The following is a 25,912-nucleotide window of genomic DNA, read 5'->3' as shown; positions in this document are numbered from 1 at the left end:
TAAGTCATGGTTGGTTCTAGAGGCTGAGGAAGTCCAACAGCATGTCCCTGGCATCTGCTCAGCATCTAGGAGCGGAGAAAAGCCAGCATGCAAACTGGGGTCTCTCTTTACCTGCTTATAAAGCCACTAATGCCATCATGGCTCCGGCCTCATCTCCACCGAACCTGACACTTCCCAAAGTGGGCTACCTGCACATACCATCAACAGATTAGTTTGGGGAGCACAATTATTACATAAACTCCCCAAAGGCCAGCTACCTCCGACAGACTAAAAATCTGATTCCAGGGCTGGAAAGATGGCTTAGCGGTTAAGGTGTTTGCCTGCGAAGCCTAAGGACCCATGTTCAACTCTCCAGGTCCTATGTAAGCCAGACGCACAAGGTGACACAAGGGTGCAAGGTCGCACCTGAGCACAAGGCGGCGCATGCGTTTGGAGTTTGATTTCAGTGGCTAGAGGTCCTGGCATGCCAATTCTCTCTCTCTCTATTTCTCTCTCTCTCTCTCTCTCTCTTCCTCTGATTCCACCAGAGTACACTCTGATGAGCCAATGAGTTTATTGGGCTTCCTTACAGAGCATGGGTGAGGGGTTACTTACAGGAGCAGGGAGACCCCAGAGCACCTGTATCCCCCAGAAATCTCACCACAGCATGCATGATGTCTTCCTCTCAGCTGCATAGGTGGAAGTCCCCATGCCTTCCATCTCCCACCCTCCACATGCTCAATCTCCCCCGAGACCACAAGACCGTGTGAGACATAGTGAACACAGGGGGACACCGAAGATCTCAGGCGAGGGTCTGGAGACCCTTTTCGCCTCTCTCCTGTTGGCCCCGGCTGCTTCTGATAGAGATGGTCCCAGTTGTTTTTCGTGGAGGACCATCTCACACAGCCGCATTCAAACCATAGCATGCGCTTCCTCCACACTGAAGAAGGGAGCCTTCTTTTAAATTCCTGCAGAGGCACTGGCCAAGGCTGAAAGGGGAAGAAGACAAAAGAGCTTGAGACCCTTGACGGAAGGGGGTAGCAAAGATAAGGAGCAATGGGAGGAGAGAGGAGGACACGGGCACCTAAGCAGGGGCACGAGACGAACTGGGCATGCATCCAAACAATGGGAATACTTAGCTATGGCAGGAGGAACTGTGGGTAATTTTTCTTCTTTTAGTTATAGGTACTGTATTTTCTAAATATTCTACGCTGAGCATATTTCTCTTTTATGTGAAGAAAAACAATGAAATTTATTTTTTAAGAAAGGGATGGAGACATATGCTAGAGACATTTTGAAAGAAGAACTGACAGAATTTGATAAGTGACGAGATAAGGGCACCAAAGGAAAAACATGAATCAAAAAATAACTCCCAGGTTTTGAGACTGGGTGATAAGGAGAATGAGAGAACACAGGCAGACAGGGGTGCTCCCTGGTGGGGAGAAGATTGGCTTAACGTCAGGGTGTGGTACCCCAGCTGCTGGTGAGACCACGGAGGGTACTGACATGGCCCAGTGGAGCAGCTCTTGGTTGGCTCACCACTGGGGCCAAGGAGAGAACTCAGAATATCCTTCCCTAAGCCAGAGCTATGAAAAGGAACCAAGCATGGGGTCTGGAGAGATGGCTTAGCAGTTAAGGTGCTTGCCTGTGAAGCCTAAGGACCCAGGTTCGATTCTCCAGTACCCACATAAGTCAAATGTATAAGGTAGTTCTGTTTGCAGTGGCTAGAGGCCCTGGCCTTCCCATTCTCTCTCTCTCTCTTTCTCTCTCTCTCTCTCTCTCCCTCCCCCTATTTCTCCTTCTCTCTCAAATAAATAAATAAATAAATTTTAAAAGAAAAGAAACCAAGCATAATGATGTCCCTCCCTGAGATAAGCCCCAGGAGAAAGCCCCAAGAATCAAACCACCTTCCCAGATTGGATACTTAGCCTTGGTGGTTGAAATGAAGAGGCAAGGATGAGCCTGGGGAGGATGGAGGTGAGGGTGGCTTAGTGGTAAACCAACAGAGCCAGGAAAGAGACCCAAACATGCTGCTTGGAGGTTCCAGGGGCTCCAGTGTCATTGGATGTGGTGATGTAAGTTTGGAAGCAAGTACACTTGTTGCTGGAGGATACAGAGAGCACAGGACTTCTCACAGAAAAGGGTCTGCCTGAACTTAAATATATATATGTTTGTGTGGTGTGTGTGTGTGTGTGTATACACATAATATTTACTTATTTGAGAGAGAAAAAGACAGAGAGAGAAAGAATAGGTGCACCAGGGGTTCTAGACACCCCAAACAAACTCCAGACACATGTGCCATCTTGTGCTTCTGGTTTATGTAGGTACTGGGTCCTTAGGCTTCACAGGTAAGCACCTTAACCATTAAGACATCTCTCCAGCCCTTAAAATATTTTTTTATTTACTAATTTGAGAGAGACAGATGAATAGAAGATGGAGAGAGAATGGGCACACCAGGGCCTCTAGCCACTGCATACGAACACCAGATGCATGCGCCACTTTGTGCAGCTGGCTTACATGGGTCCTGGGGAATTGAACCTGGGTCCTTAGGCTTTACAGGAAAGTGCTTTAACCACTAGGCCATCTCTCCAGCCGCTACCTGAACTTTTGCCTCTGCGCTCTGCTACCTTTCCAAATGTCCATAAAGACACACCATTTCCACAGCCCCACTGTGCTTGGCTCCTGACTCCACAGTGGTCTTCAGAGACTTTGGATCTGGTGTAGCCTCAGAGACAGTTGTCTCATGCTTCACAAACACCCCGACGAGATGATCTGTTCCCTCTGCCATATAGAACTACCTTCCTTGCATCTGCTAGTAACAGCCAAGGGCGGGTCTCCTGAGACCATGAGTGCCATGCAGCATCCTGACAGGAACCACCCAGCCGGCCAGCAACCAGCTGCCCCAGCTCCCTACCCTTCCCCAGTTCTGCTCCCTCTGGCACCAGCCTTCAGACCCACTTCCCTGAAAGTATCTCAGAAGAGACTCCCTCTTGACCGGCACGTACCCCGCCCGAGGATGCATCACCGTTTCCTTGGCAACTGAAAGGGTGGGATGAAAAGTAATACACAAAGCAAACAAAATGAGCTCCACATGGGTGGCCTGGGAACAGTCACTTCTCCATCCTGGGGCCTCGGATTTGGTGGGGGGCTCCGTCCAGTTCCTTTCACTGACGCTCCTCCCCGGGCAGCCCAAACCCCGGGCAAGGAACGCTTCCCAACACGCCATGGAAGCGTGCATGCCGTCACTACGCTGCAGAGCTGTGTCGCCGGGAGAAATCCGATATCTGATGAGGGTCCCGTCTGTGCAAGCACGGGTGCTAATGAGGCTGAGGCGTCAGCTCCGAAGTCAGTCATCTGCCAGGCACTACACAGCTCACAATAGCTACTGAGTAGAGCGGGGGGTGCGGGGGGAAACTGCGCAAGGAGAGTTGGCGGGCAGAATCTGCAGGGAAAATGGAGCCTGCTGGTGACCGCCCGGCTCCCAGAGTTCCTGAGCGAACATGGTCATGCATCGTTCTCTCTGAAGATCTGAGTGCACTTGAGGAAGTCCCACAGGCGCTCCAAGAAAGCCCCTTGTAGGCATGGTGAGACCTTGGAGGAGGTGTGCAAACACTCTCCCGTGGGATTACAAATGCTCGTGACAGGCTCTGACAAGAGCGCAGATCTTTCCTGAACAGCTCCCTGGTGTTTTAGCCACACTCAGACAGCAGACTATATTTAATACCCATGAAGCCCTCACGTGCCTCTTGTCTGCCCCCTTCCATCACTTTGGGGGCATTGTCGGGATTGCTGTCGCCAATAGCTGGGCATGTGCTTAAGCGCCATTTGGTCCGCATCTTGCACTGGGCGCTGCTGTGTGTCTCCCGGGCAGTGCCAGAAAGCAGTGGTTTTGCCCTTGTCTGTGTGCTATGGACCTAGCACATCTCAGGATCACAGAGGCTTTCATGTCTGGGCTTCTCCTGTCAGGGCGTGTGACCCTGATCTTCAGGGTATTCATGAACCCCACGACCAGGCAAGTCCCCAGAGGGCTGGGCCCAGTTCCTGTATCAAATTAACCCTTTTCTTCTTTACATGGGAGCACAAGCTGATGACATGATGGGGATAACCTTGAGTTCCCTCTTATTTACAAAAAATAAAATAAAATCCGGGGATGGGGGGTTAGGAATTATTCGAAAACTGCAACAGTTTATTATTAGTAACATATTTGTCTGCGTTACTTCTCACAACTGCTGGTCCCACACCAGAGTGTCACAGCTTTGAGGCTGAGAACTGCTAGTCTGAGTGTGGTGTGATTTCAGAAGTAAAGGGAGGCCACTTCCTGCCCCCAAAATATCTCTCATCTCCACCCCACTGCTTTCCCCTGAAGTTTCACCCCAGTCGGTGTATTGCACTGTGTAAAACAGCCCAGCACCCTCTTTTCAATGTGAGAACTCCTGAGGGGAACGAATCCATTAAGCCTGCAGTACCCCCTCAGCGGGACTTCCAGAGGAACCCTATCACATGGGTGGCACTCTCTCCATCCCTACAACGAGGTAAGGGGGACCGTGCCACTATCTCCATTTGGCACATGAGGAAACTGAGGCACGGGGAAGTTAGAGCACAAGCCTAAGGGCGCACCACCCTCAGGTTGCGCAGTCACCCAAGCCCAGTTTGGTCTCCTCCAAAGCTTATGTTGTGACCCACCCTGGGCAAGGCAGGCAGTCCTGGGCACCTGTGGGCACGGACGGAGCAGCCTGGGCTGAGGAGGAGAGCGATCTTCTTGGGCACGAGTGAAAGCATTTGAAAAATGAGCATTTTCACTCTGCATGGCCCTCCTCCGGGGAGGGTTCTGGGGTGCCTTTCATGGGCCCGACATCACTCCATTCTTCGTTACCACCAATGCACAGACATACACCCACGCAGTGAGACACACTTGCTAAAGAGATGGGTGCAGGCGCTCCTACTCCAGGAGGACCCATTTCTTCTGCACTTCTTGGGATCCATAGGAATGCCCGCTGGAAAACCGTACAGGGAATTAATTCGCCTCGTATCAAAGGCTTGAGGTGCGTCATTTCCGCCTCTACAGCAGCCCTGCCTGGGGTTCCCAGACCCCTGTTGTCAACGAGAAAGCCTGTGTTCAAGCACTTAAGCAAATCACTGGAGGCCACAAGCTCCACGAGGCAAGGACAGTAACAAATATGGGGTTACCTCTACCAGCTTCTGTCTGCTGTGAACTGACTTGTCCCGGTGCTCATTACACATTGCAGGGGTTTCACTGCCCAGAGTCACATGGACCACTGTGGCCAGGTCTTCCTGACCCTGAAGAGTACATCCTTCCTATTAGGTCCTTGTCATGCCAGAAGGCATCATTGTAACGGGCCTGGCAAGATGCAAAACAAGAATGAAGAAGGAGGGCTAGAGAGATGACTTAGCAGTTAAGGCGCTTGCCTGCAAATCCTAAGGACCCAGGTTCAATTCCTCAGTACCCATGTAAAGCCAGATACACAATGTGGCACATTTATTTGCAGCTCATTTGCCATGGCTACAGGCCCTGATCCACCCATTCTGAGGCACGGGGAAGTTAGAGCACAAGCCTAAGGGCGCACCACCCTCAGGTTGCGCAGTCACCCAAGCCCAGTTTGGGAAACAAACAAGCAAACAAAAACCCCTCTGGAGGGCTGGGAAAATGGCTTAGTGGTTAAGGCATTTGCCTGTGAAGCCTAAGGACCCCGGTTCGATTCCCCAGGACCCACATAATCCAGATGCACAAGGAGGTGATTGCATCTGGAGTTCGTTTCCAGTGGCTGGAGGCCCTGGTGCACCCATTTTCTCTTTCTCTCTCTCTCTCTAACTGCCTCTTTCTCTCTCTCAAATAAATAAATAAATAAAATACTTTTTTTTGAAAACCCTCTGGAGAGAATGGCATCCTCAGAATGTGGAGACGGCATCTGTGAGGCCATAGATGTATACATCCACTCACGTGCACATGAGCCAAAGTTTGTTTGTTTTCCTAAAGTCAATGGGAAATCTTGTGGAAGGGGCTTTAGCAGGAGAGCGAGGGGGTCTTCTATGATACCAGCTTCAGCAACATCAGTAGTGGAGCAATGAGAAAGCGTAGGCTAGGGAGGTCCCTCCAAGGGGGTCCCAGCAGTCCCTGGGTCCATGTGGGGCTGCATCCGTCCTGAAGAGGAGAATGTTCCTAACCAAGAAGTAAGAACTCACTGACTACTGAAGGGCAAGGAAATGAAGAGAGGGTGTTTAGCTAGGTGCCTGCAATGGGAGAACTCCGTTTCCTCTTCCTCTTCCATTGGCCCATCTACCTCCATGACCAGGGTCATTCCCAGTGACTGCCACCTCCATGCTGGGGAGGCGAGTGGTACCTGAGGCACTGAGTCCAGCGAGGGATGGGTGACCACTGTTCATCCCACACCAAGACACACTGGGGAGTGGATTCCTGACCTCTACTCTGCACCCATACCCTGGGTCTCAATGAAAGGGGTCACCAGACATAGGTGGAAGGGACCATGCCTCAGGCCAGTAAGACCCCCAGTCACCAGTGCATGGTCCATTGTCCCATCAGACCTCACATACCAACAGTTTCAAAGGTGAAGTGAGTGGGAACTTGAAGACAATGACCACAGATCATTCAATCCCTTTACGGCGTCGGGGGCCCCGGGAAATGGCGCTGGTCACGTTCCCGGGAAGCTGGTCCTGGTGTCTGGAGTCGAGATGTTGAACACGATGGGAAGAAAAGATTGTCTGCCAGCTCTGTGCTTCTCCCTGATTTGCCCATCATCAGCTAGCTTGCTGCCATGCCCAGTGCCAGTTCAGCAGAGGATCTAGGTTTCAGAAAGCATGGTATAAAGTGGGAGAGTGTACCCAGAAAAAAAAGATAGATACAAGGCAACTAACTCAGTTTATTCAGGGCACGCACGCGCGTGTGTGTGTGTGTGTGTTAGGCTCACATGGGCCTCTCCAACCCAGGGGCACCCCAGTCCTGTGAGTCACAACGCCATGAGGCTTGGTTGCAGAAGAAAAGCTCAAATTTCGCTGGCATCTTTCCTTCATCCTAATCTATTTCTTCGGATGATTGAAAAGTGGATGGGAAAGGCTCGATGCCATGCTAACAGGCAACTCACCACGACTCCAGGGAGCATTTCCCATGGGGAAGACAAGCTCTAGAGACAAATTCTAAGCTCCCTGGAAGCGAGCTCCTTGGGAGCAGGGACCAGGTTTCCCTGCATGGCAGAGGTCACCTGCTGAAAGCCAGGCCACAAATGAATAAAACAGTTGAAAGCAGCTGGGAAGGAGAACAATTGATCTCAATTCATGGGGTCAAAGGTAGAGCTACAGTCATAACAGCATGTGGACGGAAATTTTAGTTGTTTGGTGTGCGCGTGCGTGCGTGCGTGTGTGTGTGCGTGTGTGCGTGTGTGTGTGTGTGTGTGTGTGTATACACACATATTTGCATGCCCTGGGGATTGAACCCAGGGCCTCATGCATGCTAGGCAGCTAGGCAAGCCCTCTGTCACTGAGCTATATCCTCAACCCTCTTTTTACTTTTCATTTTTTAAATCTTTTGTCTGTGTACATATGTCGTGTGTGTGCTCGTGTGTGTGAGCGCACACCCGTGCCACAGCGTGCATGTGGAAGTCAGAGGGGAGCCTCCAGTGTCAGTCCTTGCCTTCCGCCCTATTTGAGGCAGGGTTGCCTTGTGGCTCCGTGCTGTGTATGCCGGGGTGGCTGCCTCCGCTCTTCTGTATCCAGCTCCCCTCTTGCAATAGCACTGGGATTGCAAATGCCTACTCCACACTTGCATGGCAAGTGTTTGATCTACTGAGCCATCTCCCCAGCCTGCTTGCTTTTCATTTTTTTTTAATTTTGCTTATTTTTATTCATTTATTTGAGAGCGACAGACAGAGAAAGAGAGAGAGAATGGGAGTGCCAGGGCCTCCAGCCACTGCAAACGAACTCCAGACGCGTGCGCCCCCTTGTGCATCTGGCTAACGTGGGTCCTGGGGAATCGAGCCTCCAACCGGGGTCCTTAGGCTTCACAGGCAAGCGCTTAACCGCTAAGCCATCTCTCCAGCCTTGCTTTTCATTTTGAGGCAGCCTCATTAAGTTGCCAAGGTTGGACTTGAGCTTACACAGCCCGGGCAGGGCTTAAATGTGTGGTCCTCCTGCTTCAGCCTCCCAAGTAGCTTGGGTCCCAGACTTGCACTGTCGGGCTCAGCTAGCTCTTTTAGAACATGGTTTGTGGGGATAGCAGTTAGCCAACAAGATGCACTTTCCACCAACAATAATAATAGCTCGCCCCAGACAGCCTGGTAGGCTGGGCACCGTTTGAAGTACATGACCTTCTTCTGCCTTGCAAAACCCCATTATTCCCAATTTACAGACAAGGAAGAAATGAAGCAAAGAGCACCAAGTCACCTGCCCAGAGGCTGGTGGCCATGCAAGCGCTGGCTCCAGCGTCCACTGTCTTTGAATACCTCCTTCCATCCACAGGGCTTCCCACCCTTGTGTCGACCCAACCGCCCTGAGGGGGCACCCAGAGCTAATAATGGACGCATTCCTAGATGGGGACCCTATGGTGGGAACTCGGCCACAGAAGAGAGGGCCACAGTGGCTTGCTTCTAAGACCTCTTCCAGCTCTCTGAGGAAATAACTGTCACTGTGTTCTTTTGCCCTTGGCCGTGCTTGTGAGGGAAGAGTTGTCTGGGTCTACTCTATCTAGCTGAGGTCGACACTGGCCCGAGAGTCGGGAGCCTGGGCTCCCACTGCAACTTCTGGCAGCTATGTGGGAGGAGGTGATGTGCCCAGGGCCGCCAGCTCTAGACAAAGGGGAGAGGGAGGGAGTCCCTTCAACTCCCAGAGCTGCTCTGGTCGGTGGGATGACAGGAGAGGAAGACCATAGGAGGGACACGGCCCCACTCTGATACTGGGTGTGGGAGTTTGAATGGATTCAGGAGTTTACTAAAGTTTGTAATTTAGATCTCCAGCCGTCTGACTAGAGGAGGTGTCATTGGAGGTGGATGCAAGGTGCCTGAGTTCTGCCTGGGTTCCTGGGTTTGTTTGTTTGTTTGTTTGTTTGTTTGTTTGTTTGTTTGTTTGTTTGTTTTTCAAGGTAGGGTCTCACTCTGGTCCAGGATGACCTGAAATTAACTATGTAGTCTCAGGGTGGCCTCAAACTCATGGCAATCTTCCTACCTCTGCCTCCCGAGTGGTGGGATTAAAGGCGTGTGCCACCACGCCCAGCTCTGGTTTTTTTTTAATTTATTTATTTTTTATTAACAACTTCCATGGTTAAAAATAATATCCCGTGGTAATGCCCTCCCTCGCCCCCCCCCCCACTTTCCCCTTTGAAACTCCATTGTCCATCATATCCCCTCTCCCTCTCAATTGGTCTCTCTTTTATTTTGATGTCATCATCTTTTCCTCCTATTATGATGGTCTTGTGTAGGAGGCGTCAGGCACTGTGGGGTCATGAATATCCAGCACATTTTGTGTCTGGAGGAGCACATTGTAATGAGTCCTACCCTTCCTTTGGCTCTTACATTCTTTCTGCCACCTCTTCCACAATGGACCCTGAGCCTTGGAAGATGTGATAGAGATATTGCAGTGCTGAGCACTCCTCTGTCACTTCTTCCCAGCACCATGATGCCTTCTGAGTCACCCCAAGGCCACTGCCATCTGTAAAGAGAAGATTCTCTACCATAAGTGAGATTAGCATTAATATATGGGTATGAGCATTAAGACAAGTGCTTACTGGGCAGTTTGGTGAGCATAGTATATACATTTAGCCAGACAGTAGCAGACATTACACCCCTAGGGCTCATGACTACCCCTGTTGTAGGTTTTCAGTATCAGGGATGTATTCCTTCCCATGGAGTGGGCCTCCAGACCAATTAGAGGGCAGTTGGTTTCCACCATAACAGATGAGCCACTATTGCACCCATTGGCTCATTTGGCCTGGCTGGCAAAATATAAGGCTTGCAGTGTCCACTGTTGAGTATCTTCACTGGTGATTTCTCTTTCTCCCATTGAACTGCATGCAGAATGGCTTCTTCCAGCTTTCTGTCAGCTGGTCTACATGGAGGAGGTTTTCAGCTTAGTTCCAGCAGGATTTCTCAGTGGCCTTGTAGCCCAAGTATGTGGAGTCTTCAGCAATAGGGTCTTACTATGTATTCCTGGTGGGAAGCCAAGGGCCTCGGCAATGGCCTATAATGTTTTGGGGGCATCAGGGACCTCCCTGGCCAACAACTCACTGGAAAGTATCCCATCCCTGGCACAGAAAATTTTCTAGTAACAATCTACGGCTCCTGAGTGTTCCATTGTCCAAAAAAGTCGGTTTCCATATGATTTATTTTGTGTGGGTTTTTTTTTGAGGGGGGGGGCTGTTGTTGGTGGTGGTTTTTTTTTTTTTTTTTTTCTCTTGCTTTTGTGGTGGGTTTTCTCTTTTTCACAGTTACGGAACTTCTCCTGGATCTGTAAGCTTCAAATAAATGTCATTCCTCCCATCAACTGTGCCTGGTTTGGAAGTTCATCCCAGCAGCTGAAGCTGATTACTACACTGGGGTTTTGTCGGTCTGTTTTGTGTGTGTGGCGTGTGTGGCGTGTGTGGTATGGTGTGGTGTGAGCACATGTACACGCAGGTGCCCATGCCCCACGTGCATGCACGTGAAGGCCAGGGAGAATGTCAGCCTCCTCCTCTTTCTCTCCTCCCCCTTACTTCTTTGACACGGTCTCTCACTGAACCTGGAGCTCTCATTTTGCAGCCAGACCAGCTGACTCATGAGCAATTCTCTGGTCTCTATTCTCCGCAGGAATGGGGTTATAAGAGCGTGTGGCCGTGCCCAGGTTTTTATACGGGTGCTAGGAATGGAACTGGGCCGGTCTTAGGCCTCTCAGGCTTTCATGCTTACACAGCAAGCGCTCTTACCAGATAAGTCATTCACTCCCCTCCCACCCATCCCCCCCCCTCGCCTTTCTTTGAGACAGAGTCTTATATAGTTCAGACTGTCCTCAAATGTGCTATGTAGCCAAGGATGACCTTGAACTCTTGACCTTCCTGCCTCCCCCTCCCAGATACTGAGATTACAGGTGTGCGCGCACTCTGCTTCTTAACACCGCAGTAACGCTTCCTCCTGGAGACCCGCAGTCTCTTCTGTCCTCAGTAGCACGGCCAACATCAGGCCTTTCATCTCCACAGAACTTGGCCTTTTCCTCCCTTCTGGACTGCAAATCTAAGAATCTAGGGCATCTCGACACGCACCTTGCTCCCTCCTCACCACGGACGAGGATGAGCGTCAGAAAGACCTGCTGCAGCATCTGTAGATGGGCCTTGTGAAGGAATGTAATCCCCCCGCACACCACGTGCCTTTCCACCCTGTGTTGCTCTTCAGATATATATTTATATTCATATAAATATCTTTTTCCCCGAGGGACAGTGAAGCTCAGGCAAGTGGGAATGCAGTGTGATCTGGGAGGATTTGTCACTGGGGTGGGAGAGAAGCTATATAATCAGGGCCCCACCTAGTTAATAAAAACACACCGCTCTCCAGAATACATAAGACTTCCTTTCTTGCTTATTTACTTTAAAATTCACAAAGGGTGTGTTATCACTCCCTCCCCCCCTTTGCCAATTTAAAGTGTGTTTTCCCCTTTGAGACCATAAGCAAAGTAGCAGTAGGGGTTAAATAATTTGTTAAGGGGTGGCAGGTAGAGAGGAGTCGGGGCTTAGAAGGGCGGGGAGGGCACAGGGGTCTAAAATCCGCCAGCAGCAGCAATAAACAGAGTTATGCCTTAGGCATAATGTATCAAAGAAAATATAATGCAGCCAGTTTAAAACTAATGATTGCCGTATAATTAGATGAGAACCATTGTGCTATAAATGTGTATTCTTTAGCGTGCTGTGATTTTACTGTAAAAAAGAGAGAGAGAGAGAGAGAGAGAGAGTGCTCGAGAGAGAAGGAGACAGAAAAACACAGAACCCAGCAACATACTATAAAAAGAACCCTCTGTTGACTTCTCTGCTGTTTAGTATTCCTTGGCTGTTCTCCCTTGGGAGTGTGTAATTAGTACTTTATGAAGAGTACATTTAAAGGAGTTTAATATTCACCTCATTCAATCTGAAACAATGTGATCCATGCTTAGACAAATCAGTGCTCCTTGCTGACATAATCTGTCAGAACATTACCTCTGAAAAGACCTTTCAAGAGGTTCGGCTGTTAATTAGTTGTCTATCATGTATAAACAGAGCAGTGAGCAGAAGGGGCCTCGACAGGCCAGAGGGATACGCTGGGAAATGCATTTTGTATGAATGCGGCTTGCGGGGGGCGGGGGGTGGTCGTCTCTTCTCACTCTTCCGCTCCCCTCCTCCCTCTAGCCTCGCCTCGCCACCCGTCTGCAACCACACACATGCCTTGAGCCTCTTCTGGGCAAGCAAGGTGCTTTCCCGTTAGTTTCACAGGGCACCTCTGGTGCCCACAGTGAGCTGTGAATAATGCCAGGGGTGTTCCCGTGCACATATACCACCTCACAACACACCAGATAGACCCACTGGAAAGGTATGCCAGCTGTCTCCTCTCCAGCCCTGGAAGAATGTGACCTCCTCAAAAGTCCACCTGGGCATGCTGGCAGACGGGCCCCACTTCCCATGGGAAGAAAGAGCCAGGAAAAAACTAAAGGTCTGGTGAGCGTCTCCCTGCCCACCTTAAAGTGAGAATAATTAATGCACATGGACATTACACACGTGCATCCTCTTTGGACACCCTGGACTTAAAGAACACCAGCAACGTGCACAATCGTGTTCAAGGTGACATTGTCTAGGCCCTGCCTTCAGAGTGTGCTTTTTGCCCAAATCTATCCTCCCAGGGTGAGTGCTGGGTCTTCCCAGATGAGCTGTGTAAGGCTGTGAACAGGGCTCCTTTATTCGGGACTCAGAACACCCATGTGCCAAGCAGCTCCCAGCTTTGTGGGAGATGCTGCGCGGGTATGAGTGGGTCAGGACCCAGTCACGTTGCCCTCGCTAGAGCGGTGGCCGCAAGAGCCTCTTCTGTCCCCTGCTCTGTCCACTCGGCTGCATCTCGTGCCTGTTCCCAGGCCTCCCACCATCCTCGGTGGCCTCCCAGTTTCTTTATTTAATATCCATCCCATAAGTGTCAATTCAATGCCTACTGTGTGCATTGCACTGTGGATGACGTCCTAGTGTGCTTGAGACGAGGAAGCCCTGCTCTCTGTTCAGGAGACATTTACAGACCCATAAACTTCTCCTTCCAGCTTGGGGCAATTACAAGTCGTGAAAGGAGGCAATATAACTTGGCCATTGGGAAGGAGGGCACCGGAGTCAAACTGCCTGGATTCAGATTTTAGCCTTGACCACGTAAGTGGCCCTGGGCAAGAAACTTGGCTGCTCAGAGCTTCAGTTTCCTCATCTGTAATGGGACAAAGGACATGTATTGTATGTGCCTCACACGTGTGTTAGCGTTAAATGAGGTGACGTGATGAGGTGCCTAGATAGGAGGAACACTTGCCGGGTTGCAAGGGGGAGCCAAAACGAGCATGGTGCTTAGAAACCACTAAGACACACCTCTGGGTGACAGCCTGGGAGGAGGCTCCCAAGCTCAGCCCTTCAGAAGTTTCCCATGAGGTTATCAAGGACTGGGTGACCATGTAGTTTCCTGGCAACCAAAGAGCCAGTCACTTCTGTTCACATCCCAGCTCCAGCCCCACAGCCACGGACTATGGGCCTCAGCCCCTTGGCACAGCCCAGGCTGCCCAGGAGGAGGGTCACCAAGATGTGCTCAGACCTTGCCCAGTATCTGGTGCCCAACAGGTTTTCAATACGTGGTCCCTTTTGCCATTAGTGGGAAACCGTGTTTGGGGGTCCACTATTATTACATCCATAGAGCAAACAGTTAAGTCTAAGAACTGCTAAATGAGGGTCCATGAGTGTGCAGCTAAGCCGATTCCTATCTCCCTCTTACTGGGGTAAACTATCCTCCCCACCCCCAAACTACAGCCTGCAGGAAAACTGTCCTGCTTTTGCAGGTCCTGTGAATTAAAAACGGTTTTCAATGTTTTTAAAGGGTTGTAAGAACAAAACAGAGAAAGAACACATAATACCAACCAAGCTCACCATATACTACTTGGGCCTGTCCAGAGAGGTCCCCAGCCCTTGGAACCAACACAGTGAGAACTAGACAGTAGGTATACCGGACATCACATCCGATGTGTAGAACTTGGTGGGAAAGCTAGACCCAGGACCAAGGACATCAACCTGAGTGGCCCACTCCCTTTCAAGACATTTAAGAAACAAAACCAAAGGTGTCTACTGGAGGAGATGGGGCTAAAGGGACACCGCCTGTGTCCCTCTGCGCAGGCGTTGTGGCTGATACTGAAGTATTTCACGCGCTGTGTTTTCTTTATGCTAGAAGCCCCGCTCTTTGCATGAAAAGGCAAAGGGGCAGATTGAGTAGCCGAAAAGCCTCTGGGCGATTACCTCCCAGGCCTCCTGCTCACAAGGCCAGGCTCTGTCCATCTTGTCCGACTGCAAGGGATGCTGGAGCCCAGGTGGTCAAGCAGGAGGGTCCCCCGCCCTCCTCACTTTCCGTACAGACTGAAGTTCTATCCACCTTGGGTTTCCCCTTTCACCACAAGCCCAGTTCTCTCGGAACTCTTTCAGCCTCTGAGTCACCACTACCCCCATGAGGAGCACCCCAATCTTCAGGGTCTTGGGGGTTATTTCAGCTCTCACCCATAAAGCTAAGTGACTGTCCTAGAAGACGGTGAAAGCCAATTTCAGCCCGAGCTGGCTGTGAGATGGAGGGAGGGCCTCCGTGCCTCTAGGAGCCTGCGTTTCCTCCCCGCTGAGCCGAGGTCAGGATTCCTACTCCTCCCTGGCCATGGGAGATCTGGGAGAGCGAGTGAGGTCATGTCTGTGAGCTGCTCGGTGGAACGAAGCGGCAAGAGGAACACAAGGCTGGACTATCTTCTGGAGCCAGCTGGGCACTTGCCATGAGGTTGCTGAGATGGGAAATGTTTCTAAGGCTTGAGAAGCCAGCCCCGGGAATGACACGACCCACTCCAACCTCTCCGTCTGAGATTGTGAGTTCAAGTCCCAGCTCAGACAGTTTCCAGCTTTGGAAAATTACTCCATCACTTTTTTTTTAAATTTACTTCAGAGAGAGAGAGAGAGAGAGAGAGAGGCAGAGAGAGAGGGAGAGAAACAGAATGGATGTGCCAGGGCCTCCAGCCACTGCAAACGAACTCCAGAAGCAATGGCCCCCTTTTGCATCTGGCTTCCATGGGTCCTGGGGAATCGAACTTGGGTCCTTTGGCTTTTCAGGCAAATGCCTTAACCACTAAGCCATCTCTTTAGCCTTCCCCCATCACTTTTTTTACCTCAGTTCCCTCACCTATAAAATGGGCATTATCCCAGCCCAGATGGTTGTTTGGTAAAGGAGTAAATAAAATGATCCCTGGAATATGGTGGGCATTCACTATAGTGAATGCCTTGGGCTAGTGGTCTCGGTAGAACACCCTGTGTTTCTCTATGAACTGTCTCTGCATATGTGCCAACACCCTGCACCTGCCTTCCTGGCTACAGCCTTTTGCAGTAGGGAAGGGACAGGAAAAGTAGAAACAGTGGCAGGTCTTCCCCAGCATCGCCCAGGGAGCCTGCAGCCCAACAGCTAGGATTTCAAGGGCAGGGGACTCAAGAGTGGCCTTTCCCCCAGGAGACATGATGGAGATGGGCCACTGAGTTTTGAACAGCACAGTGCCAACCTCTGTAGGCCAAGGCTACCAGCCTGGCTGGCTGTCCAAGGGCATTGTGGGCCACTGCTCCTTTGTTCCTTCCTAGGGAGCAAATGATGGACTTCAGTGAGCTTCCCAAGGCTTGGGACAGACCAATGAACTCTCTTCTTCTGAGCTCTTTTATAGCAAGGCCAAAAGGAACACACAACTGGTGGGGGAGGGGTGGACCTGTACACACAGAGAAAAGACTTGCCTCCCTAACTGCCCAGGTCCAGGTGGCAGTGGGAAAACGGTTGTGTTTTGGGAGGAAACTGAGGCCAGCAAGGAGGAAACCCAGAGAGCCACCCAGCAGAGGGTATGAGGACCAGTCACAGATCAGCAGAGCCTTCCAAAGCTCACAGCAAAGCTGCAGAGCCAATCTGGCTGAGAGTGTCTGAATTAGTCACTGGTTTTCATGAGGAGGGAAGCCAGTTACATAACAGCCTCCTTTGCTCTTCTCTGTTGGCTTTCCTGAGCTGGGGCTCTCTACTCACCCCCACCCCCCGCCGCCGCCACCCCGCCCCAACCCCCACCCCATGAAGTGGAAGGGGCTGAGGGCAGGGAAGGTCACATTCTAGTTGCCATGGGCTAAGGTTCAGGCAGGAGCCCTCCCCAGATCTGCTCCAGCCCTGCAGGGCCAGAAGGAGGCGCCCGCAGTTCACCTCCAGTCTTTAGCTTGCCACCCCGCCTCCAAAGCCATCCCACGCTAGTCTTGCAACCTGTGGTTGTGGCTCTAGGCGTAAGCCCTGGAGATGCCCCGGACAAGGAGGCAAATGTTTCTCACTGGCTGGCACCCCATCATCCCCTGGGCCCTCCCAGGCCCACTGCCCCACCCCCAATGAGAGTATCATAATTATTATCAACCAACAGTGAGCAAATGCTGTCTGTTTTGCCCTGGTCCAGGCTCTGCAGGGACTAGAAAACCACAATAAGGCACAAGGGCTTAGTAGCAGCAGGAACATAGAATGACAATGCCTGTCGTCCCGAGGAGCACACTGGCAAACACAGGATGGGCTCCATGTCCCGCGGAGGGCCCGATGTGGCCCCTAGGTAGACGTCAAAGTCACAAGGACTGAGCCAGCCACTTCCCTATGGATTTGCTCATCAGCTGCACACGGGTGAACGAAGAACGATAAGTGTTGAACAATATTAATAATGAGGGGAAATGGTAAGAATCATGCCAGACTCCTGACTCCACGCAGACCTAGGTTCCATCACCCAGAAAGAGTCACCATTGCACAACCGAGTGAGCCAGCCGGTCAGTGGGGTCACAGCCTCTTGGGCCATCCTGTCTTTCCCAAGCCTGAGTGAACACAAACGCCCAGCCCCGGCACACAGGAGACAGCAATGACCTCCGAGGGCCACGGTGCAACTTGATATCCTGCCAGACTCTGAAGTACTACATGCTGCAAGGGGTCTCCCAGCTCATTTGGTCCAGCCTTCCCATTATGCAGATGAGAATACTGAGGATCACAGGGGAGAAGTGATTCACCTAGGACCACACATCTGAGCTGGGACACCAAGCTCCCATCTCCTTCCTTCCCTCACTTAACTGTGGAATCCCAGAGAGGAGTGGCAGAGGAGAGCGCTGTGTGAGAAATCTATCAGCCTCGGACTTTGCAGAGTTCTATGCAACTTTCTGCCTTCACAGCTTCCTGCTGCTTGGGCTCCACACCAGCCATAGAGGGATGGACAGCCACCCCCACAGAGGAGGCCACAGGAATGGCTGTGGTGCCAATGGTGCCAGCAGATATAGTTTCTAGAATAATGGCCTGTCCTCTCTGCCTTGCTCCCCTAACTAGAACACAGCAAAAATAAATAATAAATAAATAAATAAGCTAGCTTACTTACCCCAAGGCCTCAGGGTAAATTCCCCAAGAGGAGTCTGATTGTGTTTCTATCTCCCCAGATCTCTTTCAGGTGTCTACTTAGGATAAGTTTCCACAGCCATATGTGAAGCCAATTAGGGAAAACAAAGAAATGCAGCAGGAAACCTTGCTTTAGCTAAGGGCCACGAAACCATTTATTCAGCCAACAAACTTTGCTTTGCCCCTTGTCTCTCTCCTTCCCAAGGAGCTCAGAGGTATGCTTTGTTTCTATCTGAACATCCCCTGTCTACACACACACACACACACACACACACACACGCACAACCAAAGTCTCTATGGTAGGTCTTTCCTTTCCCATCGGTTTCCTATCTGGGACCCAAAACCAGCCCACACTCAGCAGAGGCTGTGGGAGGGGCCTCATCAGCCTCACACCCAGACAGATGTGTTCTGTTCCCTGCCCAGCCACCCAGGCCCATCCATCTGCACTCGCTTCCTGCCCTCCCTGATCCACCAGCTCCTTATACTTCCCAGCAGGGGCAGGAATTTAGTCCAGAGATTTTTCTCTCTGTCAGTCCAAAAGCCAGTATTGGGGTGGCCACTGGCACAGCGCAGCCCAAGTCCTGCCCAGCCCCTCGGGAGGAGAGCAGAGGGGAGCTGAATCTTCACTGGACTTCGATGTCAATCTCAACCCCATGGCAGCTGCTCAGGACCTGCCCGGCTCTGAAGTCCTTTCAGTATCCTGTGTCCACACGAAACACATCAATACCGATTTAATTTCATTATTTTCTCAAGACTAAGAAGTCCACTTCCTCATGCCAGGTGCCTCCAAGGGAAGTAAATATTGCCTTCAGAGGAACTGGGTCAGCTGGGAAGATGGGTCAGAGGGTAAGATAGTCACCATACATGTTCTCAGGGGACCTGAGTTCAAATTCCCACAATGTGCATACATTCAGACACTATAGAGAAGTCTACTATAGCGTAGACTTCTGTAAGCCCAGCACACCTGTGGCAAGATGGCAGGCAGAGGCGGAAGAGTTCTCAGAAACTTGTGGGCCGGCTAGTCTGATGTAAGCAACACAGCAAACAGCGAATAGAGCCTGCCTCAGACAAAGTGGACAGAGCCTGCCTCAGACAAAGTGGAAGGCAGGGACCAGCACCCAAGGTTGTCCTCTGACCTCAACGTGGGCAGTGGTTTGCACACAGCACACACTGACACACATACAAACACACACCCCAAAATAATTTTTTGTTTGTTTGTTTTTCAAGGTAGGGTCTCACTCGGGCCCAGGCTGACCTGGAATTCACTATGTAGTCTCAGGGTGGCCTCGAAATCACAGCGATCCTCCTACCCCTGCCTCCCGAGTGCTGGGATTAAAGGTGTGCGCCACCACGCCTTGATCCCAAAATATTTTTTTAAAGCTTGATGCATAGAGGTGTCTCGTGTGGGAGACTGGTTCCTTTGGAAGTCCATGTGGCACCCTAGTCTCACCGCTTGAAGGTGGGAGTCGTTTGCTGGGAGGCGACATCTCTGGAAACCAGCTTGTGCGCTTGCAGCTCACACCGGTTCCCTGAGCACGGGGCACGGGGCATCCTCAGGACTTCAGGATGGCACAGGAGGAGGCTCTATAGTGCCCACGGGAGGACCACTCCTTAAGATCAGGAACTAGAGGTTATGAATGCACCCCCTGTAATACCCAGCCCTGGTTCCGGGCTCAGGAGCCACTCAATGCGCTGAACTGGGCTGCCAGCCTACTCGCCTGGCATGTGCCAGGGTCAAAGGGCCAATGGGGAACCTGACCCAACCTCTTGATGTCCCTTTAGGAAACTTATCTCGGACAGTCAGGAGAAGCAGAGGCCGCAGTAACATGTCTCCGTGGTGGAGAGCGACGGGTAGTGAAGGAACGGGACGTGATTCTGAAATGCCCTGCACTCAGCCGCGGCCTTAGCTTCAGAAGTGTGTCCTAGCGCGTAGGGGATGAGACAGAAAGACAGCCGATCATGTCCTTCTCCTAGAAGCAGAAGTGTCTTAGGAATCTGTGTAATATTCCACAATCCTACACCTCATTAAGTAGGGGCATTGTCTGCATGAGAACTGGCTCCTCTAGGCAGTAATGAGCTCATCTAAGGGCAGCAGCAGAGAGCTAAGTTAGACTTTGAAGTTGTAAGAGGCCACTCACTTCCTGGAGCTGCCACTTGTTTTTTGTTGGTTTGTTTATTTGTTTTTGGAGGTAGAGCCTCAGTCTAGCTGACCTGCAATTCACTCTGTAGTCCCAGGGTGGCCTCAAGCTCACAGCGATCCTCCTATCTCTGCCTCCCGACTGCTGGGATTAAAGGCATGTGCCACCATGCCCGGCTTGGAACTGCCCCTTGTAAAAGAGGGGCAATTCTGATTGGCTCTACTCTCCCCTCTAATGTACACACACGCAGGCCTGATTTCAGGCGAGGGTGATGCTGGTCTTGCTGCCAGGCTGGAAAACCCAGTAATAGAGGCTGAATCTGGGGGTTTTAGATTGTTCCCTTATTATAAAATGATGGCCAGGCAACTACAGGCTTAAGTTGTTTTGTTTTGTTTTGTTTTCAAAGTGTTTCCTTAAGTAAGAAAATTTTCTTTTTTTTTATTATTTTTTATTGACAATTTCCATAAGTATAGACAATGAACCATGATAATTCCCTCCCCCCCCCCCACTTTCCCCTTCACAGCTCCACTCTCCATCATATCCCCTCCCCCTCTCAATCAATCTTTTATTTTGATGTCATCATCTTTTCCTCCTATTGTACTGGTCTTGTATAGGTAGTGCCAGGCACTGCGAGGTCGTGGGTATCCAGGTAAAATTTTCTTTCACTCCCCCCCCCCTTCATGAATCTGGCCACCATCATTGTAATGGCGTCCCTGCCATTCAGGTCTCAGCCTGAAAAGTCCCATCTGATAAGTCAGAGCCTGACATCTCAGAGAGAACGGATGAGTGCATGGCTGATGACAAGAGGGCTGGGTGACAGACAAAGCAGGAAGATAAGCTCATACCAGGCACAGGGGCCGAGGCCCATCCTCGCCCAGAACTGGTGAAGGGCACACTCTTCTGTTGGATGCTGTCCCTGAGCTCTAACGAAAGGCAAAGCTCACGCACGCATGCACACCTCCCTCCTCCAAAGCAAACCTCCTATTCTACCAGCCCAGCAATGGTTGGGGGCGCGGGGGGGGGGGGGTCCCTCTTCCCACTGTGTGTTTCAGAGAAAGGGAAAACCTGCAGTCACACACACCTGGGTTCTTGCAGGGGAGTTCATCAAGAGAGGGCCTCGTAGATGGCCCTCAGGGTCAGCACATGTTATTTAAGGCCTCTGGAGCTTGGAAGGTAGGGATAGAGCTTCCTCCTGACACGGCCCCCCCACCCACCCACGGGAGTCCTAGGCTGTGGCGGAAGCTCTCAGGGTTCCACAGGACTCAGACAGGTACCGCAGCGACCCTCGGCTTCTGACTCGACCACCTGTGGCCCTGTTCAGCTACTCGTGAGGTCACAGTCCGCCGTGACCACCCCGACCTTTATACCTAGGAACAGGCGGCTTGACCTTGGAGCCCCTGCAGCTTGGATTCCTGGGGACAGATTTCACAACCCAGCACTGAGTTTTACTACAAGTTTCAGACAAAGAAGGTGTGTCAGAGCCCAGAGCATGCTTCTGCCCGCTGCGTGGGCGTCAAGTTCAATGCCTTCTTGTCAACACTTGAATGTGTTGAACATCGCTCACAAGGGCATTCTTGAAGAAACCTATTAAGTTAATTACCCAGGCATTTTTTTCCCCTCTCCCCCCCTATCCATGCATCTCACATAAGGGGGAAAAATTGGCTTTCTTCCTTTCTGAGAGACTTTTGATGTAACTCCTCTCCCGTTGGCACAATGATATCTTGTTTATTTCTCTAGCAGTTAGCCAGGGTGGCAGCGCCACAGACTTCCCCTCTTGCCCAGGTCTCTGTACTGAAAGGAGCCAAGAGAGGGTTTGTGACAAAAGAGATGAGACAAAGGTTCACCTGGTACCCTCCATTCTAGCTCACTGTCCCTGGAGCAACAATGACAAGGGTGAGAACAGTGGAGGGAACATAGGTGTCCCCCAGAGAAGCAAGTCAACCAGTGACTACTTGCTGAACACCAACCATGTGCCTAGCACCACTGGCTATCAGTTTGGGAAGAAGAGAAAAAGAAATCCAGATAAACTTTTCCTATCTCCATGCATAGCCAACACTGGCGAAAATGAAAGCATAGATTTGATTCAGACTCTCAAGTTCAGGGTCAGGAGAACTGGGCTCTTAGAACTACATCACGGCTGAGTCCTGGTCCTGCAGAAGCCACGGCCCATGCTGTCACATGCACAGGTGGCCCTTGCTGAGGGTCCCTGACACTCTCGGGAGACTTTCACCCTTCACGGTTCATCCATGTCCACGCAGCTGCCTACAACATTCTACCTGGATGCGACAGCCAGCAGAGGGGCGGGGGCTGAAATTCTGCCCAAAGGAAGGGGAGACGAGGAGGCAGCATTCAGAAAGAGCATGAAATGGCTTAGCAGTGACAGTACTTGCCTGCAAAGCCTAAGGACCAGGGTTCAACTCCCCAGGACCCACGTAAACCAGATGCACAAAGGGACACATGTGTCTGGAGTTCGTATGCAGTAGCTAGAGGCCCTGCTGTGCCCAGTTTCTCTTTATCTCTACCTGTCTCTTTCTCTCTCATAAATAGATAAATAAAATATTTTTTAAAAATAGAGACCATCTTGGGTAGTTGATGCTATTCTAGATGGCTGTCCTCTGGGTGGTGACATCTCTGTCCAGGGAGAGTGGCAGAAGCAGGCCTTGGGGCAGACGTGGCTCTCCAGCTGCAACAGGGAGGAGGAAGTCCCAGACGGCCAGACCTCAGCCTCCCAATCACGGCATTAGGGAAATTTGGGGTTGCCAGCTTGGATAAGGGGCGCCACACCCCACCGTTTCCTTGCCAAGACTCTGTATGACCCAAAAGCCACCTTTCCCACTTCCAGGGAAGCAAGAGCCCCAGGGGAAATGCAGACGCTGCCACAGGACCCTGTGGAGCGCTTGCACCTGCACCCATATCCGTCTGGGTCCTTTGACACCAGCCTGACATTCACCATCTCAACCCTCAGTGAGCAGATCTGGGTCCACAAGGAAATACTGATGTGGTAAGGCCTCTATGCGAGGTCGTGGAGTTCAGGGGAGGGGAACCCTCTTCCTAGCCCCAGGCAGCTCTACCCCAAAGTCACTCGAGCCTTGTGGTGGCCTCTCCTGCTCCAGGGTGTGGCAATGGCTGAGGTAAGGCTTCGGCTGCACTTGCAGGAGCCTTGTAGCTTCTTTCAGAAGGGCTGGCTTTCCCAGGGTGCTCTTCTTCCTAGGAAACCCTCCGACGACCTGCACTTGGTCCCTCCTCGGGATCCTCCCTCTGATTCAGGGCTGGTGCAAGGCTGAGGACCTCTGACTCACACCCACACTGTCCACACACACACCCCACGAGATCCCCTCCGTCTAATGGCAGGCAGTGGAGAATATTGGGAGCAGCGAGAAGAGCTGGTGGAAGCTAAGGGCTTGACCTTGAGCATCTCAAGGTTGGAAAATTGGGCTCAGGACTCCTCGCTGCCCTCTCCCTCAAGGCGTCTAGCGCAGTTTCACTCTGATGCAATGCTCTGCCAGGAGGGTTCTAAGGGACCCTCAGGCTTCCCTGAGGCCTGGGCATCATCTGGCACAAGAAGGGAGATGGCATCCTGTGCTGTCCACTCTGTGGTCATGTCCCAGCAAGCACTGACTACCGGACTTCTCTCCCCTGGTGTTAGGGCTCCCTCTCCAGGGGCCATGTGAACCCAGGTCTAGAAGACTGAGAGCCACCGCCATACTCAGCCCCACAACAGCCCTTCACGGGGATCCCTTCCTCCCTCCTGATCTGGGGAGATCTGTGGGCAGAGTCTCGGCAGAAGGGCAAAGCATCTAAGGCTGCTTATCTCCCTTCCTCGCACCTCTCTACGTGGGGTGTGCATGTGTGTATAGGTGCACACCCAGGTTGCTCAAGTTGACTGAGTCTAAGTGTTGCATAAAGCCAAGGCTCCAAGTCCCTCCTCCCTTGAACCAGGCCAGGGAAAACAGCTCCCCCCAACTCTAGGCCATGGCTGTTGGGGAGAACAGGCTCAATGAGTATGAGCACATGCATCCCCTGAGAAGCCCCTGGGGCCTCTGTGGGGAAGCTTTCCGGGAGACTTATATGGTCAAAAAGGAAGTCTGGGCACGGGAACAGCCCAGGCTGGGGAACGGGCAGATGCCTGCCTGGAGTGGAGTCAGACTACAAGCATCCCACTAGCTCTGAAGCCTCAGGCCCATTTCCTAGGTTCAGGCATCCCAGTAAGGCAGGGTCAGGCAGCAAAGAGTATGCCCCTGCAGCCCCCAGCACTAAGGAGAATAGAGAGTTCAAAGCCAGCCTGGGCAGCATAGCAAAACCCTGTCTCAACCCTACCCTCCGCCCAAATAAAAGACGTCGTAGGGGCTCACTGCCCTCCCCATGTATGCACATACATGCACACATAGGTGCACCTGTCTGCCCGGCTGCTCACAGTGGCCCACCCAGCCCTGATCCTAGCATACTCTTGCCCAAAGAAACACATGCCTTAGAGCTGGGAAGAAATCTTGAGGATTATAAGAAATTACCCTCATTATTTCACAGAAACCTGAAGACAAGTAACTCATCCAAGGTCACCCAACTCTGAGCCTGATACTCGGATCTCCGTACCTTTCCCTGGGTCAAGAGATGGGCCTAGATAAAGGCGTCTGGGACGGGCAGGGCCTGGACAGGGCAGAGGGCACCTGTAAAGCCTTTCTGGGACCCAGTGCTTGGTACCCCCTAGAACGGGGGTGTCCAATATAATAACCACTATCTCTGAGCGGCTCCTTCCATAGAAATAGACTAAGTTAAGCCACCGCTGCTATACTTCCCTTCCTAGGTCGCACTTGGTCCCTTTGCAGTGGCGGAGAGGGAAAGGGGGCCACAGCTGCCCCCTTAGGAGAATGAGAAGGAGCACATTCCCTGCACGGCCACACGCTGCAGTGGGAGGGACTGATGGGAGGGAGGGAGATTGGGGATCAGGTGGTCTGAAGGAATCTGTTGCTTGATGGGGAAACTGGGGTCTCCCACCAAAGGGGAGAGGGCAGAAAAGAGGAGAGCGTGAGAGGCAGGAGCGTGGGTGGAAGCATGGCTTTAAGAGAGGAGGAAGGGCAGAGAGGGGCAGAGGAGATAACTCCAGGTTTCTGGCAGAGGCCCCACCAACTGGCTCTAGCCCCAGAAATACTCAAACTCCCCCAAACCTACTGCAGAAGGGCCACAGCCTAGGATCACAGGCACCTCAACCAGTCAGGAGGCAAAGAGATAGCATGAGGGGCCACTCCGAAAAAGCCCACCCTGTTTCTGACTGCGTACCCCTCCAGCCCCCAGGGGTCTCCACAGATGCCCCTTGCTCTTTGCCTCTGGAAGGGCAGAGCTAACAGGTAGTTGACCTTGAGTTCTACTCGAGACCTTTTCACAGTTCAAGTCATCCAAACTGTGTTACCTTGGAAAACTGAAAAAAAAAAAAAAAAAGAAGCCAGGCATGGTGGCACACACCTTGAATCCCAGCACTCGGAGGTACAGGTAGGATGATCACTGTGAATTCAAGGCCATCCTGATACTACATAGTGAGTTCCAGGTCAGAGTGGGCTACAGAGAGAGCCTACCTCAAGAAAAAAAAAGTACAAAAAAAAAAAAATACTGTGTCAATAGAAAGAGAGATAGTAACATAAAAATGCTGATGGCCTGGGTTCGATTCCCCAGTATCCACATAAATAAATAAATATAAATTCACATAAAGCCAAATACACAAAGTGGTTCATGCATCTGGAGTCTGTCTGCAGTAGCAAGAGGCCATGCTGTCTCTCTTCCTCTCTCCTTGTAAGAGGTAGCCTGTGGACCCTGACCTCTCTCTCCTTCCTTGCAAATAAGTTAATTAATTAAGTTTTTAAAAAATGCTTCTCAAATCAGGTATGGTGGCACACACCTTTAATCCCATACACATTCCCATATATACACACGTGCAATTTTTTAAAAATGTCTTTTTAAAAATACTTCTCCTGCTAGAAATTGGGCATGTTATCCAAAACAGTGAACACTTTGCTTCTATCTGATAGAAACATGAGCAATCTGTTTTGTCACTTTCATATCTGTCTAAGCAAACATTTGTGAGACAGCTCTGACCTGGGCAAAAAATTGAAAGTGTCACGTATGTGATCCGATATGTCTGGCTTTCATTCTAACACCTGG

The 25,912-nt window shown here is 51.3% G+C and overlaps 1 protein-coding gene across 2 annotated transcripts in view; it reads left to right on the top strand.

Annotated features, from left to right (window-relative positions):
- The window catches only part of Pebp4 (phosphatidylethanolamine binding protein 4), a 245,680-nt gene that overhangs the window by 187,595 nt on the left and 32,173 nt on the right, over nt 1–25,912 (top strand). The window lies entirely within an intron of this gene.

The sequence above is a fragment of the Jaculus jaculus genome, chromosome 12, assembly GCF_020740685.1.
Source record: "Jaculus jaculus isolate mJacJac1 chromosome 12, mJacJac1.mat.Y.cur, whole genome shotgun sequence".
Classification (NCBI taxonomy): Eukaryota; Metazoa; Chordata; class Mammalia; order Rodentia; family Dipodidae; genus Jaculus; species Jaculus jaculus.
The sequence above is the reverse complement of the archived record's forward strand: the minus strand, read 5'-3'. Positions and strand labels throughout refer to the sequence as shown.